This window comes from Capricornis sumatraensis, chromosome 18 (genome assembly GCF_032405125.1).
Source record: "Capricornis sumatraensis isolate serow.1 chromosome 18, serow.2, whole genome shotgun sequence".
Classification (NCBI taxonomy): domain Eukaryota; kingdom Metazoa; phylum Chordata; class Mammalia; order Artiodactyla; family Bovidae; genus Capricornis; species Capricornis sumatraensis.
In genome coordinates, this window is record NC_091086.1 from 42,546,630 (window position 1) to 42,565,420 (window position 18,791).

General features: G+C 43.8%; 1 protein-coding gene across 1 annotated transcript in view; it reads left to right on the plus strand.

Moving 5' to 3' along the window:
- Nucleotides 1-251: 251 nt before the first annotated feature.
- LIFR (LIF receptor subunit alpha) overlaps nucleotides 252-18,791 on the plus strand; it is a 69,822-nt gene continuing 51,282 nt past the window's right edge. The window contains exon 1 of the mRNA XM_068990485.1: nucleotides 252-273. The gene's annotated coding sequence lies outside the window, so the exon portion shown is untranslated. The remainder of the gene's footprint in view (nucleotides 274-18,791) is intronic.

Here is an 18,791-nt window from a genome sequence, read left to right on the forward strand (position 1 = left end):
CTTGGATGGCGGGGTTCCTCCACCTGCTGGACGCTCCAGGAGAGCAGTTGTGGACCTGCTGCTTCTTCATTGCTTAGCCTGGGTCATAATGTGCTGTGAATATTTAGAGAATTAACTAATAATTAGAGAGTTTAAGAAATAATCTTGTCTGGTTTTACTCAAAATACTTAGATTTAGGAGTATTTAAGCTGAGTCTTCTGCATCTTGGCTGTGGCCCTTGGCATTACCAGATCCATCCCACTGTTAAAGCATCTTCTCAGATTGTTGCTTTACGTGAGTTGCATTTTGTTTCTGTTTCTGAAATTAAACTATGAAGCCTTAAAAATGTGTGTATTTTCCAGGACATTATAGTGATTTCTGAGTAATTCAGTCAGAAGTTCCATCTTTGATTTCAGTGTATTAGCCCTTTGCTTAAGTGTAAAAATTTCAGAGAGGCCTTTTTTAGTATAGTGAATGTTTGAATTCTTTGGAGGCAGATTACAGACTAATGAGCCCATAAAATATATGTACTTTCTGCAGGTACTTTTATTCTCACAGGAAGAATGTGTGCCTGTTCTATTTTAGGGAGTATCAGGAACTGTGGTATTTCCTCTTCCCAACTTCTAATCTGTGTGTCATTCTAAATATATGTTCCTTTAGATTAATTGAAATCTTGGGAATTGAGTGTTGTGCCAAGCAATTGTTGTAGATGCCTAATTAGAATCTGTTGTCTTTTTCTTAACTGTGACTTTTGAGGTCCTGTCCAACATCAGGAGCTGTGATCTTGCAGAATGAGGGGATTTGATATTTTTATTTCCTGTTTGAATTGGTTGATACCTGAACCCAATAAGCTGCTCCCATGTAAGATAATTATATCTTCCAGCATTGTCGCATAAGCTCTGTGCACAAGCTATGTGAAGGATGGATTCTGTGACTTTGAAATCTTAAATCAAGTTCCTTTTGTCTTTTGTCAGTCTCCTTGCAGCAAAAACCCTTCAAGCAAACTAGCAGACGCCCGTAAGCATCTGTTTTGTAGGTCACTGGAACATGTACCGGCCTAGGTGCTTGAGTCAAAGTGCAGGTGCTACTACCTTTACATTTCCTTGGTGAACTGTAGAGATGCAGGACTTCAGGTTGACTTTACACTGTCTACAGTTGACAACACATACATGCTTACCCGTCCTGGCTGCTCCTGTTTGCTTCTGTGGGCAGAGGTTGTATATACCAGTTACTGTCTTATGCTTTTATGTTGGAAGTTGAAGAAAACCTTTTAGTAGGTGAGTTTTTCCCATACTTTTGCAGAAATGTGAGAAAACCTTGCCTCTACACATCCTTCTGGTTTGTAGGGCAGGTACAGAGGAAGACTTGGAGTCACACACCCAAAGCTGAGAATCTGCACCTGTCTTATTAAGTGGTAGTATCCTGCAAGACCCCAGAAAGGTGCTAATGCTTGTAGAAAGTGTGTGGTTCTTCTCTAAGGGTGACTTGGGATACTGAGGCCCCTTGCCTTCCTCTCACAGCCCGCAGAAGCAGGCTTCTCCAAGGAGACCCTGGATTGGAGGGCAGTTGAAATGGTGGTGGTGGGAACATGTGGTGGAAAGTAACAAGTGGTGGCAGACGGCATGCCCCCATTTCTCCTGTTAGAAATGCTGGGGGGGCAGTGAGCTGTAGACATTCTGTAGACGGAACGTGCCTGTGACTTGGGGGTGAGAGTAAGCTGGAGCGAGATGAGACTCCACCACCACAACCCCAGTGCTGCAGCTGCCAGCACACCACCTTAAAGCTGGGTGCCGGCCTTCCCAGCCACAGGCTTGGAGACCAGCCGCCACACCTCTGGCTCCTGTTTCATGTTTCATGCTGTGGTATTTATAGTGCAGTGCAAAAGCGAAGGACACAAGAACATTTAGGATCCTTTTCAGAGAAACAGTTAAATTGGGAGCATAAATCTTCATCTGAGTGAAACCTGATCCTGTATTATCCCTTGAAGTTACCTGGATCACCAGAGTTTTACTGTACATGTAAAATTTGGGAGGAAGGGACTGACAGTCTGGTTCTGATTTCTAAGGAAGGACTATATGTAGTCCTATATATGGCTTAAAATCCAAAGTACTGACAGCAATAGGAGCTTAAGCATTCAAACAAAACCAAAGAAGGTATAGAATTTAAGAGCCAGAAAGGGCCTTGGATCTTCTGGTCAACTGTAAGTTTACTGCTAAAGAAACCAAGCCCCAGAGGTGTTTTCATTTGCCTAAGAATCCAGTAGTTCCAGACTGGCATTGTAACTATGATTTGCTAATTCCTAACTGCAGGGCTCTGCACTCCACTCTGGAACAGCAGGGGATCCGTGGGATTCACTGCTGTGTCTCCACAGAACAGTGCCCAGCCCACAGTAGACATTCAGATATTTATTGACTCAGTGAATATACAAGAGTTTTGAGAACTTAAGATTGCACCTTAACTATAAGATGGTACTTATAAAATTTGGGAGAATATACAATAATTGTGAGTTTCTTTTTTTGTAAACAATAGAGCATGTTACTATTAGAGCCCAACAGTGAAGCCTGATGTTAACCAGGTGGGCAAACAAAGATGTGGAGTCCTACTAGCTTGGGATTTTTCAGAGCCCAGTGTCACTAGATTTTTTTTTTTTTTAACATTGATTCTGTTCATTCTGCTGGGATCTGCTGTCAGAGTTTTATATTTTGTATTTGAAAACATGTGTAATGTAAAATCCAACATTTATTGTCCACGTTGTTTGCTATTTTTCTCGATATGTTTTATCAGTAGTTTCACTGTTTTTAAAACTTAGAGCTGTATAGGGATTTGACTGTTCAAAAACAAACCTTGCTAACTATTAGGTTTGGGGGATTGTCACTTTCGAATGCTGCTGGTGGGTATATTCAATTGTTACAACTTTCCAGGAGGGTAATTTTGCATTACTCATCGAAAGCCTCAAAAATGTGCCATGTCCCTTAGTCAGGCATTTCCACCACTAGGAATTTAAACTAAGGGGAAAAAAAAATAAAGCCTGTGTATGGAGACCAATCTATAGCAGTGGTTCTCGCCTACATAGGCATGTGGGCCCCATGTTCCTGTCAGTCGCTTTCTCCTGGCACAGTGATTCTTCCCTTGATGGGAAGCCCACGTAGTGGGGTATCTCAGAATTGGGCGGGGGAGTCCTCTCCCAAATTAGGAAAAACCTCATCTCCAAATTCTGGTGACCTCCATGAAAAGTATACCAAAAAACCCAACCTCTAATTTGCAAAAATGACTTTTGCAGCTTCATTTATGATAGTTATAAATTAGAAACAAATGCTCAATAATAGAGATATTGATTACATAAATTGTGGCATACACGTGTAATGGAAAACCCTTTCTTCATTGACACTGAGGTAGGGAAGTATTTATTGATATAGAAAGATATTCTGAGTTTGTAAACTGAAAAAGCAAATTGCAAAACAGTATGTATAACTTGATCTAAGAGTGGTTTTTTTTTGGTGTTGGAGAAAGAGGCAGAGAGAGAGCTCAAGCAAGCGAGTCAGAGCCTCAGTTTTCTACCTGTTATGTAGGAAAATGCCAGGAAGACTATACACCAAATGCTATGTGTTTGTGTTGAAAGTACAGGTGACTCCTATTTTTAGAGTCTAGAGGGCTACAGTCCATAGGGGTCGCCAAAGAGTCAGATAAGACTTAACGACTAAACAACAACCATTTTTGGTTTCCTGGATTTCCAACATTTAAAGCATATTTTATAGTGAAGGGAATGAGAACAGATTCCCTTTTTGATCTACTGGTTGTATGAACTTGAGCACTTTCTGTGTCTGATTTCTTACCTGTAAAAGGGAATAATAATATCCAGCTCATGGTGCCCACAGCTAGTATGTGTTAGATAAATGCTACCTTGCCTTCACAATTCTGTTATGATTAAGGCCAGTATTCCTACTAAGATAGATTTCTAAGCAGAATAACTTATATCAACTCTTGTAAGAAGCATTTTAAGGCATTCTGATGAAATATTTCATTACTTCTGGTCACTGGGAAGTACTTTGTTATTATTTACTTTAAAACTGCAATGCTTTCCATTGCCAAGAGATTTTGAGTCAAAAGTTTTTTTTTCCCCTTTTGTTATCGACTTTAACAATCCTGTATGATAAGTTCTTGAATGTCAGGGTCCAATCTTTTGTGCTCATAGAGTTGTTAAAATGAAATGTGATTCATTCATTCAACAACTGTTGAGGGCTTTTTTCCCCCCAGTCAGTGGGTAGGCATCAAATAGCAGCAGTGCCCAGGGAAGACACACCCTCACTACTTGAATGCCGTGGCAGGTGACCAGGGCAGTCCAAGGCGAGGAGGCATAGCTACTCAGTAAACCTGTGTTACCACGGCTGACAGTCAAGTGGGCCTCATTTCCTCTCCTGCAATTTTGAAAGAAACTATGTTGTGATGTTACTTTTCAGTGAACACAGCCATTGCCTCCTGCTTGATCCACGAAGTACAAGAGGTGCTGACTAGGTTATTTCACCTTGACATTCTCTGATGATTTAGTGATGACTTGTGTGAAGAAGGCTGAGTGCCAAAGAATTGATGCTTTTGAACTGTGGTGTTGGAGAAGACTCTTGAGAGTCCCTTGGACTGCCAGGAGATCTAACCAGTCCATTCTGAAGAAGATCAACCCTGGGATTTCTTTGGAAGGAATGATGCTAAAGCTGAAACTTCAGTACTTTGGCCACCTCATGTGAAGAGTTGACTCATTGGAAAAGACCCTGATGCTGGGAGGTATTGGGGGCAGGAGGAGAAGGGGACGACAGGATGAGATGGGTGGATGGCATCACTGACTCAATGGACGTGAGTCTGAGTGAACTCTGGGAGATGGTGATGGACAGGGAGGCCTGGCATGCTGTGATTCATGGGGTCGCAAAGAGTCGGACACGACTGAGCGACTGAACTGAACTGAACTGTGTTACACATCTGTTAGAATATCCTGGGCTAACAGTCTTAAAATTGCTACTATGTATCTTCTGTGAAGGACATGCCTTCTTGAGATTATTTTATGTAAAATTACTGAAATAGGTTCCTATTCATGAATTTAGGATGGATGGATATCCATGGATATAGCATTTGAAAAATTCTAGCACATGGTCTCACTGAGGATGAGGCAGTAAAACCTGCAGTTTAAAGTGAGGTTTCCATTTGACAGTCATATCAAAATACATTAATTCTGTAATTTATTTTTTGAGTCGAGACAGTTCTTTTAAAGTTGGCAGCAGCTGTAAATATTTTGATATAAAATAAACCCTCAGTGTTCATGAAAAACGTCTCAGGACCTTTATGACAGATATTGACCTCGCATGTTATTTTTCTCATATAGCCTAATTAGATAAAATGGTATCATAAATCATTTTTTTCTTATTCCTGTGGAAAATGCATGTAGAAGTCATGTCACAGATTGGAGCCACTCGCAAAGCCAACGTTTTATTCCTTCTTTATCTCACATTTTTTCTGATCTATACCTCTGCTTTCCATGGTCCACTCTGCTCCCCTGGCCTCTGCTGGAACCAGCAATTGGCCTTCTTGTTTCTATTCGGGTGGGGGGTTCCCTGGTCACAAATACTCTTTCCCTGTCTTGAGATACACTGAGTATGGAATAGTAAATGGAGGGCAACAAAGCTGTGTTGACCTGTAGACATTAGACTGTTGGCTCTGTTGGCTGGGTGTAGAGTTTATCCAACTCACTGTTTTCTCAAATGCCAGCTTCAATGAAATTACAGACAACTGTGTTTTGGAACTTTTCAATTCACAAATCGTCAAAATTGTGATTGCTGTACTCATGCATTCCATGGGCTGCATTGCTGGGATCATACTCTAATGCTTACAGCGACAAAAGAGGTCACAGATGTTGCTAAGTGGGTGTGATGTGCCTTTTGTCTTTATGCTTTTGAAAAAAGCCATAAGAAATATTTGATATATTTACTTTCTTCTTAATTCTGCTGCATGGTAGACAACACTGGATGCTTGGCGACTGAAATTTGTCTCAGTTTGGGGAATCCATAAGGAAAGACACTGAGGAGGGTTGGATCAGGAGTAGTGTGAGCTGAGTTTTGAAGGACAAGTTGGTGTTCGTTAAGTGGATAAGAACGAGTGGAGTGGGAAAGACATTCTGGGTAGAGGGTAAGGTGTTCAATGACACACAGGACAGCAGAGCCTGGTGCTTTTGTTGGAACTTGAATACAGGGCCAGTGCGGGCAAAGGCCTGAAGTTAGCTTGGAACAGCAGAGAGCCTCCTGCTGTGATGACAGCTGGCACCTTCTCCATAGGCCAGGGAGAGCCAGGGGAAATTTCAGGCATGTGAGACCAATGGTTCAGAGGGTAACTCCAGGTTGTGTCAGGGAGGCCTGGGAATCCAACAACCTGGAATCCAGGAATCCAGCAACCTGGCAGGAGTGTAGACCAAAGGGGAGGTGCCCCAACAGAGCCCCAGCCAGGCCTGGCCCTAAAAATTTGTCTTTATTTTCCTAATAATGTTGGGGCAGTGTTTCCTAATAATGACATGTGCAGCAGTAATGACTCTCTTCTTCCCATGCTCGATCCATCACACCCTTTTCTTAAAACATAAGCTTCTATTCAGTGACTAAGTCGTGTCTGACTCTTCGCGACCCCGGGGAGTGCAGCACACCAGCTTTCCCTGTCCTTCACTCTCTCCAAGTTTGCTAGTCAGTGAAGGCATTCAGTGTGTTTAAAGCTCTCAGATCTGCTGATGCCTTACCCTTACACGTTTAAAAGCTCAAGTGATCCTCAGTGTGGGTGGTTATAAAACGGAGTAGGTGAAGTGGAAGTGAGGAGGTCGCCACTTAAGCTGAAGGTGTTGGTCAGAAGGCAGAAGCTTTCAGTTATAAGATGAAGTCTGGGAATTGCTAGTTAATACCACTGTACAGTGTCGTATACCTGAAATGTGTTGTGAGAGTAAAGCCTAAGCGTTTTTACCACACCCAGAAGAGAAGACTGCTGTGAGGTGACGTGAGCTTGGTCGTGGTAATCATTTCACATTGCACACATGTACATATCGAATCATCACGTTGTGTACTTCACATCCAGACAGTTTTGCTTGTCAAATTATATCCCAGTAAGGCTGGGGAAAAAATAGGGAGTAGATTGCACCAGTGGAGAGAAAAGATACAAATACTTGAGTATGGTTTATATTGAAGTAAGAATTTATAATAGTTTGGACAGTAATAAAGGTAACAGTGTAATAGCTTATGATTTTTATATTAATAATAATTTAATGTTAGGTTATCTACTAATTTTTTAGACTAAAAATGAATCCCTCAATTTTAATACCACAAGAGGACAAGATTTCAGACAGTATGATAAAATAAGTAGGCGGTAGAGTTGTCCCTCTTCTTGTTATTTTGGCGGTTTTATTACGTTATTGGCCCACTTCATCAACCAGTGGGTTTTTTTTTCCCCCCACACGTTGCTGTTAAGTCACATCTCCTCTAAACTGTACAATTTTTTATGTGTTATTGTTATCATCGCCATCATTTTATTTGAGACCCTGAAATTATTAATGCTAAATTTATCGTATTGAATTAGTTTGTTAAATTAATTATACGAATCTTCATTATTACATCCAGTATATTTGTTATTTTGCCCATCTTTTGGTCCACAAATTTGATGAATATGATTCCTGTATCATCTTCCATTTCATTAATGAAAATGTCAAGGAAAACAGAACTCTGCCACATCTTTCCATAATCTTCATCTAGCTTGGCATCACAGATTAATTAGCACCCCTTGGGTAGGATTGATCACTTTGGGAAAGAGCCCTCGTCCCTCTTTTTATACAACCGGTATCCCTCCATCTTGCTTATAAACCCCTTTCAGATATCAGGAAAGGTCTTTTCAGAGCCAGACCCTTCGTGTCTGATTCTGACACTGGCTTTTCCAACTCATTGGCCTCGTCAAGTGAGGGGTTAGGTGGGGCTGGGTTACGTTGAATTAGGGTTCCTTGCCTAATGCGTTCTGTAACCTTATCCAGGATCAATGTCAGGCTCAGGTGTCTCTGGTCGATAGTATCTGCTGTCCTGATTGAATGCCCCTTTCCAGGATAGTTTCGACAAATGCCAATTATTTCAGGTTCTGTTTTGTCATCCTCTGTCCCACCTTATGCAGAAGACTCAAGTATAACGTTAGGTAAGTGCTGTGCTTCCTCATACTTAGAAGACCTTATAACCCTGGTCAGATGCTCAAGGTTTTATTTCAGCTTTCATTTGTTTTTTTTGATAAGCATTCATATTCTAAAATGATGCCTAGGCTATTAAGATCTGGAATTAAAGAATACAACCAATTGAAAAGGTATTTGAATTCTTTTGGAGAAGGGAATCTTCAAATTCCAACTCTGAAGAATATTAAGAAAACATGTAGGCACATTTTGGTCAATATCTGTGCCCTGAAATATATGTCTTCAGTTTATATTTTAGGGTTATTCCACAGCAAGACAAGAATTTTTTTCATGCTGATGCATTCTGAAACAGGTTGCTAAATGGTGCCTTAAGAATTGTAGTTGGCCTGCAAATGTGTTTTGTTTGGCTTACCTACTGATTTTTGAAGAAGGAATTAGTTGCCAACATTTAAAAATAAAGATTTCACATTAAAGGCGGGGGGGGGGGGGGGACACCAAAACCCCTGCTTTCTGCCTCTTTGTGAAAACCTTGAAGATCTGTGACTCTGCCAGACTCTCCTGCCTGGTGGTAATATGGAAGTAAGGTGCTAACTGGGGGCTGCCCACCACAGCTTTCCCATCCTCACTGCACTCCTGGGGCCAGTGTCGCCCCCTTCATCAGCCTGGCCCTTGTGGTATGTCTCAGCACCTGCTGAGTCATAGCTGACCAATTGGAAATGTACTTTGAGCCGGAAGGAGAATAGTAGGATGGTAGCTGTTTGCTGTGTTGCCCCCTGACATTGACTGCCTGACCCTTGGCCTGCTGTGATGGTTGGAAGGGCTTGGTAGAGTGAGGGGTGTTTCCACCAGGAACAGCGCTCAGCTGACCAGGGTTGGGGGGCAGCATTGCTGTTCACATTCTAGATCTCCCAGTTCACAGACGTGACAGGGAAGGTATCCCATGAGGAAAACGGCTGTAGGGCCCTGGGTCGTAGCTGTGTGATTTTAGAGATAGGAGGGGCTTTGTCCAAGGCCCCATGCCTGCTGCCTAGTGAGTGGAATGGGGACTGGAGCCCTGGACCCACTGCCCCACTTCAGTGAATTCTGCTCCACGGTTAGTGGAATGGTCTAGACATGAGATTTGTAATCAGCTGCTGCTGCTGCTGCTGCTAAGTCGCTTCAGTCGTGTCCGACTCTGTGCGATCCCATAGACGGCAGCCCACCAGGCTTCCCTCTCCCTGGGATTCTCCAGGCAAGAATACTGGAGTGGGTTGCCACTGCCTCCTCCAATGTGGGAAAGTGAAAAGTGAAAGGGAAGTCGCTCAGTCGTGTTCGACTCTTCGCGACCCCATGGACTGCAGCCCACCAGGCTCCTCCGTCGATGGGATTTTCCAGGCAAGAGTGCTGGGGTGGGGTGCCATCACCTTCTCCATTTGTAAGCAGACCTGGATCTAAATCTAAGTTCTCCTCCTGACTAGCTATGTGACCTCAAGCAAATGTCAGAAACCTCTCTGTGCCTCATTTTTCTTGTTATATAAAGGACAGTCATGATACGACCTCCATAATGTTGTTAATGGGATTAAATCCACTTTTGGATTTGAAGAACTTAAAACAGTGCCTTGCCTATTATAAATAATACATAAACAATGCATGATATCTGAAAAATAGTAGTTATGAATTACATACTAAGGTTGACTCAGCTAAACCCACCATTTCACCAGCTCAAAAGTATGATATAATTATCAACTTTTTTCCTTTTAGAGTTTAGAAAGAGCCTTAAGGATAGTTTTATTTCATCTGTTTTTTAAAAACTCCTCCAGCAGTGTGAGCCAATATTGGTTTTTTTAATTCATAAATGTATCTATAGCAGATAGATGCATTCAAAAGCATAGCATTCAGCTTTCTTTTCAGAATGTAAAGAAATAATTGGGTATCATCAAAATATTGTAAGTCTTTACCCAGGATGCCATTTGGGTGGATTTATTCAGTTCGCTCAATAAACGTGTATTGCATATAAAGCTCTCTTAGATGCAGGAGTGTTGTTAAGAGGAATCTCTGCTCTTAGGTAACTTTTAATGGGGGTGGGAAGAGGGGCAAGAATAATCTTTGAGATACCTGTACGATGTGATAAATGACCAAAGTGGAAATGCAGCATCAATGCAGCAGGAACATCAGGAGACCGCAGTATCTGGGCTTGCCGTTCTTAGAAAGAGCCAGGAGGCAGAGACACCCCAGGGACAGGAGTAGAAGGGCGGTAGATGTGACAGCCTCCAGGCATTCAGCCTAAAGTGTGGATGAATGATGAAACTTAGATGGTCATGCTGTTCAGAGCTAGGTGAGTCACTGTGGAAGATGGAGTGTGGGAAGCCCCTGCCCAAGACCATGGGATTAGTCAGGTAGTGATGTGGGTGACCTTTGGCAGAGATTCTGATGAGGGTATACCAGAGCAGTGGGGGTGGAAGTAGGGGTAGGTTCTAGGGCAAAGAGTCAAGGCATGTTTGGGAGGTAAAACTGGTGAATAGGTGGAAGGAGTGGGGAGAAGTTGAGCATGACCCAGGAGAGGCTGGTGCTGTGCATGGGAATAGGGCTTGGCAGGGGGTAGGTTTGGAAGGGGAAGTGAGTTTAATTCTGCACATGTGGAGTTTTTGAGGAATCTGTGAAATATCTAAGTGGGTATGTAGCATCAAAATATTTTGTCATTCCTCAAAGACCTCATTTGCATGGGTTTCTGTAGATAGAAGTTGTCCAGTCGATGCTTAATCTGTAACTGGGAAGATAACAATTCTGGAAATGCATATTTAAAAGTCATTAGTTACGCCATGCCATGCCAGGTTGCGTCCACCTCTGCTGCCCGCCAGGCTCCTTCTGTCCATGGCATTTCCCAGGCAAGAACACTGGAGTGGGTTGTTATGCCCTCCTTCAGGGGAACTTCCTGACCCAGGAATAGAACCCACATCTCTCACGTCTCCTGCACTGGCAGGTGGGTTCTTTACCATTAGCACATTAGTTATGAGTGATGGTTAAAGCCACAAGAATAGAGTATGCTGTTCAGTGAAAGAATGTGTGATGAAGGAACAGTGGGTTAAAGGAGTTCCACGAAGGAAAGTGAGAAGGAATGGAGTCCTAATTGCATCCCAAGTCAGTGGAGGAAGGATTGTGTTATTTAATAACCAGCATTGGGACAAGTAGTAACCTTGATGGGGAGAGGGGAGAGCTGGGTCCCTGGCCCTTACTGTTCACCACAGTTAATTTCATATGGATTCAAGTCTAAAATGTTAAAAGTCTTAATTGTACTTGAAGACAGTGACAAAGATTAGACATTTCACAGATTTCTCAAAGGTGACGAGTTATAGAATCTTTGCATGAGAAAGAAGTTTACAGTCAAAAACGATAAAGAACAGAATTGAGAAGTCTGAAAGTCAAACAGAAACTTCACTGGAAAGTAAGAAAGCAAACTGGGATATATATTTGCAATGTATATAACAGAGTTAATGTGCATATTGTGATATTTCTTTCTAACTGAGCAGTAAGGAATAATGCCTAATTAGAAAGAGAGGCAAAAGATAGAACAAGCAGTTTGCAAATAAAGCATTGTACATCACCAGAAAACATACGAAAATGTATTTTGATTACATAAGCAAGGAAATAAAATTTTTGGCTAACAGTTGGAAGAGATTAAAATTTTTTAAAAAAGAAGAGAGTGATACAGCAAGGGTATCAAGATACCCTTGATACAGCAAGAGTGTGGGCAAGCATGGACTGGGGAATGGAGCTGCTCCTGGTTCTTCCTGAAGGTGAGCTTGTATCATGCTTTCTTGCATGTTGAAGATCTCTTGACATGTTTTTGAACAGGAAGGAATGTGCTTCAGGTTGTTTCTTTACTGTGGTAGTAGAGTGTTTCAGGGAAGAACAAGTTTATTTGTCTGATAGATGCTCGTTGACATTTCTTGAAGGCTGTTGAAGTCACTCCTGTTACGGCTGAGCTGAGGTGAGATTTGAGTGGATGCATGTCTCTCTTCAGTGGGGTGGAGCTTCCAGGGGCCTCTGAAGCTTGGGAAGCGTTGGGGTGTGGAGACTGTCGGTGGGTGGAAGGGGCCATTCCCTAGAGTCACGGTTTGGGAGGAGACCTGAGGCCTGTGGAAGGGTGGAGGTTCATTCTGCCAGGCAGAACAAGGCCCTGCCTGATGCTGGAGCACTGGGAACCTTCAAAGCATTTTAGGCACTGGAATGATGTGCTCAAATTTATTGTGCTGAAGTTGATAAGGAACAGGCTGTTGAATTAACAGGGAAGTTCTTGCTGGAATGAAGATGACCAGAAGTGACAGGAATGTCAGGATCTGCAGAAATGAAACATCAGGATGAGAGTGTATTAAAAAATTCCTAGGAAATTCAGAAAAACAGCAGCTAGATTCTTATACACCATAGCAAAGCTTGAATTTCAGCATTACTCTCCCACACACAGAAGGCCAGCTAAAATCAGATACTGGACTTTCCTGAGCACTTCAGCTGTCCTCTAATGCAGATTCCAAGTTTTCTTGGTCCATAGTGTCCTCAGTGTTACAGTGATGTTTTTATAGTGCCCCAGGTCAAAAGAAATACCTTGCAGTTCTTTTTATGAATTTGTTAGGTCCTGACAACTTAGTAAGTATGTATGACCTGACACTTTAAGTAGCAGCTTGAAAAAATAATGCATATTAACCTAAAAGAAATAAGATCTTTATTCTTTAAAAGTCATGTGTACGAATCTGCTGTGTATTCCATAACTTCTCAAAGTTTGGGAATAGATTGGGCGCTGCCAGCCTCGTCTCCACGCCTCTCCACTGATCTTTGGGTGGTGCTTAAGCTTCCTCACAGCATCCAACAAGCCTTGCCTCTGGCTCTACAAAGACAGGACGCCACTGAGAAGACTGTGGCATGACCTAGTGTTCAGACCGAAATACACTGAACTGAAGGTCCTCACAGTGTTGGACAGATGTCACTTTGTTACCTCCAAAAAGTTAAACTGTAACGTCGTACCCGAGTTCTTGGGGCACCTGAGTGCCTGGTGTGGGAACTACAGCTCCAGCTTATGTTCCCAGTGTTGGTAGTACGTGAGTTAGTATGGAGCCAGCAGCCAGAGCATAGTGTGCAGACATATACGTGTTCACGCACCCCTTGGTGTTCCTTCACCGATCGGCCGGCTGGAATTTTGAGTGTCTGCTCAGTGCCAGGCACTGTGCTCGGCCAAGGCGGGGGTAAGGGGCCGTGGCTTACAGTGAAGAGAGACAGTGTTTTCTCTCAAGGAGCTTGTAGTCTGTGGGAAGAATTACGGAATGGGGAAGGGGTCAGCAGATTTTCTAGAAGGGGCCAGGTGGTCATTATTTTAGGCTTGGCCATGCAGTCTGTGTGGGGGCCGTTCAGTCCCAGTGCAGCGATGTGATGTGATGGGCGCTGTGTACACAAATGGGCTTGGCTCTGTCTAGTGAAACTTTATTTCTAAAAGCGGAGGTGGGTCCTGTCTGGCCCACAGGCCAGAGTTTGTGCAGCCCCTGTCGTAGAGATGGAATCACGGTGTCATGGAAGCAGAAGAAGGAGCAGCAGGCCTTCAGGGAATCCCAGGAGCGGTCACAGAGGTGATGGTGAGCTCATCCTGCTGCTCACCAGTGGGCTCCCAGGTGAGCTGAGCGGAGGGTGTCAGAGAGGAGTACAGAGGGAACACCAGGCAGAAGGGGAAACGCACAAATAGTGTCATGAAGGGGTCCGGGCAGCTAGGAGAACGGAATCCATCTTAGTGTGACCTGGAAAGAGATCAGAGGGTAAATTCCATCTGCTAATGCAGGAGACATTGGTTTGATCCCTGGGAGGGGAAGATTCCCCTGTAGAAGGGAATGGCAACCCACTCCAGTATTCTTGCCTGGAGAGTCCCATAGACAGACGAGCCTGACGGGCTGCAATCCATAGGGTGCCAAAGGGTCAGACACGACTTAGTGACTAAACAACAGCAATAGACAGCATCCTCTAAGAGCCTCCAAAGAATGGTCGCAAGGAAGGATCTTCTGAGATCTGGTATGTCTTTCTAAAATGTATTTTATTCTCTCAGTTAGGGTTTGAGTATAGAATTCAAGTGTGGAAATAACTTTCAGTCAGCTTTTGGAAGATGACCTCTAAGCTCTCAGTGTTGAGAAGTCTGTGTTTTCCTCTCCTCACTGCTTGCCCCCTCCCAGTTCAGCCAGGCTGAGGTTTTCCATGGGTACATCTCGTTCTACTTAAATCCCTGCACTTGACTCTACTAATACAGGAGAGTCTACCTAGCTGCAGTTTCTGTTCCTGGGGAGCCTTCTCCAGAGGGCTGAGCTTGCGGAACTGAGATCTTGTGAGTAGGGGGTACTAGCGAGAAGTGGAATTAGGAAAGTGGATGATGATCAGAGGGTTGTTTTTTTTTCCTAATGATTTTTATCTTCCCTAATAGAAAACAGTAAGAAAAAGGACATTGGGAGGATGGGACCCAGCAGTAGGACACTGTCTGCTTTGCATCGAGTTTCCCTTGCGTGGGGTGACCATCCAGACATCTCCTCTCCTGCAGACTCAGCCACCTGCTTGCACATTTGTTTTGCTGTCTTACAGTTAAGCGGCTTTCTCCTTCAAGTGTCTCATGCCTTTGACAAGTTAATGACAGGAGAGTTATCTCACTGTGATGACAAGGATAGGGGCTCAGGAGAAAGATGCTTTGGGTTTTTACTCACCTCCCCCCACCTAAGCAGGTGTTTCTCAAGCTCTGTCTCAGGGCAGGATAGACTTGCGTCAGCCAAATGCGCTCAGTCACTCTCTGTCACATTCCCACCCCCTCTCTGCCTTCCTGTCTCCCCTTCACCCCCTGAAAAGAAAAAAAAAAACAAAAAACAAGCTATCACAACTAAACAGAGTTTATCAGGACTGCAGTTCCTGGTGCTCTTCTGCCTTTAGCTTTGCTTTTCTCCATTTTTTTCTCTGACTGTCCTCAGCAGAAAGATCTGGGACCTCACGCATGCTGGAGGCAGAGCTCTCAGAGCCTAGCAGAATGAAGACAGCACCTGTGTGGAGCTTTTGTGGGAGGGGCCGCAACCTGCATCCCGGCTTTCAGGATACACTCTCAGGGCCGATATATTCAAAGACATGGCAACAAACAAGCAAAGGATAGATCTTTTTTTTTTTTTTCAGGTCAGCAGTTTTATAAATTGATTCTGCGTGATCAGTTTTCCTAAACAGAGGATTTATTGACATTTTTGAATCCTTTAAGGTAATTACATCACTCAGGAGACACACTGGTAGCCCTTGGGCAGCCCAAAGACATACCTCATTTGGCCTTTCGTTATTGTTCAGTCAGTAAGTCATATCTGACTCTTTGCAACCCCATGGACTGCAGCACTCCAGGCTTCCCTGTCCTTCACTGTCTCCCAGAGTTTGCTCAAACCTATGTGCATTGAGTCAGTGATACCATCCAGCCATCTCATCTTCTGTTGCCCCCTTCTCCTGCTGCCCTCAATCTTTCCTAGCATCAGGGCCTTTTCTAATGAGTCCACTGTTTGGCCTTTAGGATGTTTGAAAAATATGAATGAGCTGCTTTATGCTTAAAAGTTTGAGTTTTTCATGTAAAATCCCAGATTTCTACCTACTCTTGAAAAAGAAGAAAATCTGGTAAAACAAGGCCCGTAGCTGCCACTTTCCAAGCAGGTGGCTCTCCCCCATGCGAGGACACAGGGCTCTAGTTGGCACCTGCCTGTGTGATTTCTTCCCTCTTACCCCTCTGGCATTTACATTTGTGTTCTTCTATGTGTTGAGAGACAGCTCACCTAGTTTTGAAAATTAGCTCCTGAAATTCAATAAAAGGTATGCTTTCCTCTAAGGAATAAGGCATTGGTGGAAAAAAGTAAGTTCTGACAGTGTTATCTGTCGGGAGGGAGTAGAGACAAGTTTCCTGCGTCCTCATTTTCTGTTCACTGGAAAGCTCTGTTCATGTGTTGCTCCAGCCTCCAGTCAGTCCTTTTGGTAGAGAAGTCAGATACTTGATGAGCATATTGATACTGTATGGCCTCAGTGTCTTACTGAAGGTTTTCTGTGTAAATGTTGTAACAAAAAAGTCCTTTTTATCATCTTGGCTATTTTCAGCTAAGCCAGCCTTGGTGACAGTGACGTTGATTCTTCTGTTCCTGAGCACCCCGACCCTGACCCTCACAGACCTGCTCAGTGGAGTCCCTAATGGGATTGTTGGCACAGTGTGCTGTGCCTGCCCACTGGAACGGAATAGCCCCGCCTGCTTGGGGGAACCTCTCACAGAGACCTTGGGCGGAGCTTGCCTCCCTGCCGCCCTGGTTGAGGCTGAAGCCAGGAGGGATCGAGTGATTTGCATTCAGTCACACCATCACTAGTAATGGAGCCAGGGTGAAAGTCTTAAATCCACAGCATCCCCGTCCGGAGCCATCCTCAGGCGCCTCCATCCCCCACATGCCACTTCATGGGACACTCTCCTCTTTTCTAGAGCAAATGTTATCTTGTAGTGAGGAATCGATTTATTTCAAGATAATGTACAGACACTCTGTGAATATGGGCTGTGATTGTTTCAGTCATGGTATGGTCATGTTTGGTCTCTTTACTCAGCTGTTCCTGTGCACGCCACCTAACTTTAGCAGTTGGCATTTTAGACATTCCATGAATACATTTTCATTCTAATAAGTAAACTCAGCAACCCTGTGATTGATTAGGAAGTTATTCATCCAGAAACGAATGGCGAACACTTGAATTGTATGCTTGTCCCTCGTATTTGTTTGGTTAAGACTGTGTGTGACAGTGCTCAGCAGTTAACAGGTGGCCATCTCGTCATTTGCTTTCACTAAGAAATGTGTTTTTTGAATTCTCTTGTTAGTAGGCTCCAGTTTCTCAGATGTTCAATCACTGTGTTTTTTCCCCCAATTTCCTGTTGCTCATATCTCTTCTCACATTTTTCTGTCTTTTGTTTATTCTGAAAGATTACTCAGTGTTTTAACTTTCATTCAGTTCAGTTCAGTCGCTCAGTCATGTCCGACTCTGCGACCCCATGAATTGCAGCACGCCAGGCCTCCCTGTCCATCACCATCTCCCGAAATTCACTCAGACTCACGTCCATCGGGTCAGTGATGCCATCCAGCCATCTCATCCTCGGTCGTCCCCTTCTCCTCCTGCCCCCAATCCCTCCCAGCATCAGAGTCTTTTCCGATGAGTCAACTCTTCACATGAGGTGGCCAGAGTACTGGAGTTTCAGCTTTAGCATCATTCCTTCCAAAGAAATCCCAGGGCTGATCTCCTTCAGAATGGACTGGTTGGATCTCCTTGCAGTCCAAGGGACCTCAAGAGTCTTCTCCAACACCACAGTTCAAAAGAAACAATTCTCCGGCACTCAGCTTTCTTTACAGTCCAACTCCCACATCCATACATGACCACTGGAAAGCCACATTAGAAGTCTTTTAATATCAGCCATTGTATGTAATGTGTAAGAGCTGTTTTTGTTTCTGATTATTCCTTTTTTATTGCATCCTCTTCTTGTTTTTATGACTGTGCCATGCGTACGTAGAGAAGACTATTTAGAGGTGGTTTTCTGTTTGTTTTGTGTATGTTTCTAGTTTTCCTGTTTCTCATATTATCCCTATTTCCTCTGGCAGTAATTTTTATTTTCCTCTTGGTGACACTTTTTATCCTGAATTTCTCTTTAACGATTTAGTCTTTGCTTATATGTTTTATGATCCTTAGTTGTCTATTCCAATATACAAATGAGGTAATATTAGGTCTGACAAGGAATTTTCAGCACACTTTGAGGACTTGTTGCTGGCAAGTTTCTTTCAGTAACAGTGGACGGGAACATCGTTACTCAGAGGAATGCATCAGGGTCAGTTGTGAAAGGCTTTCCTCTGACGGCCATGACTTTATTAGTGCTCTGTGTCCTCAACGTTTTTTTGATGTTCTGCAGGGGGGACACTTCTGTTGTGAGTGGAGCGTAGGAGCATGTCAAAGTTGACTTATGCAACCGATTTTGGAATCCTTGAGCTTAGGCTCCATGAATCACTGCCCCCATCTTCATGCAGGCAGAGAGAACGTAAATGGTACCACTATCCATCCAAGAGGGCTTCCCTGGTATCTCAGCTGGTAAAGAATCCACCTGTAATACAGGAGACCACGGTTCGATTCCTGGGTTGGGAAGATTCCCTGGAGAAGGGATAGGCTACCCACTCCAGTATTCTTGGGCTTCCTAGGTAGCTCAGTTGGTAAAGAATCTGCCTTCAATGTGGGAGACCTGGGTTCAATCCCTGGGTCGGGGAGATCCCCTGGAGTAGGACATGGTAACCCATTTCAGTATTCTTGCCTGGAAAATCCCCATGGACAGAGGAGCCTGGCAGGCTACAGGTCATGGGGTCATGAAGAGTCAGATGTGACTGAGCGACTAAGCACAGCACATCATCCAGGGACTTCCCAGGTGGCTCAGTGGTAGAGAATTTGCCTGCCAGTCCAGGAGACATGGGTTCGATCCCTGGGCTGGAAAGATCCCCTGGAGTAGAACATTGCAACGCACTCCAGTATTCTTGCCTGGGAAGTCCCATGGATGGAGGAGCCTGGCAGGCTGCAGTCCATGGGGTCACAAAGAATCACACGTGACTGAGTGACTGAGCAT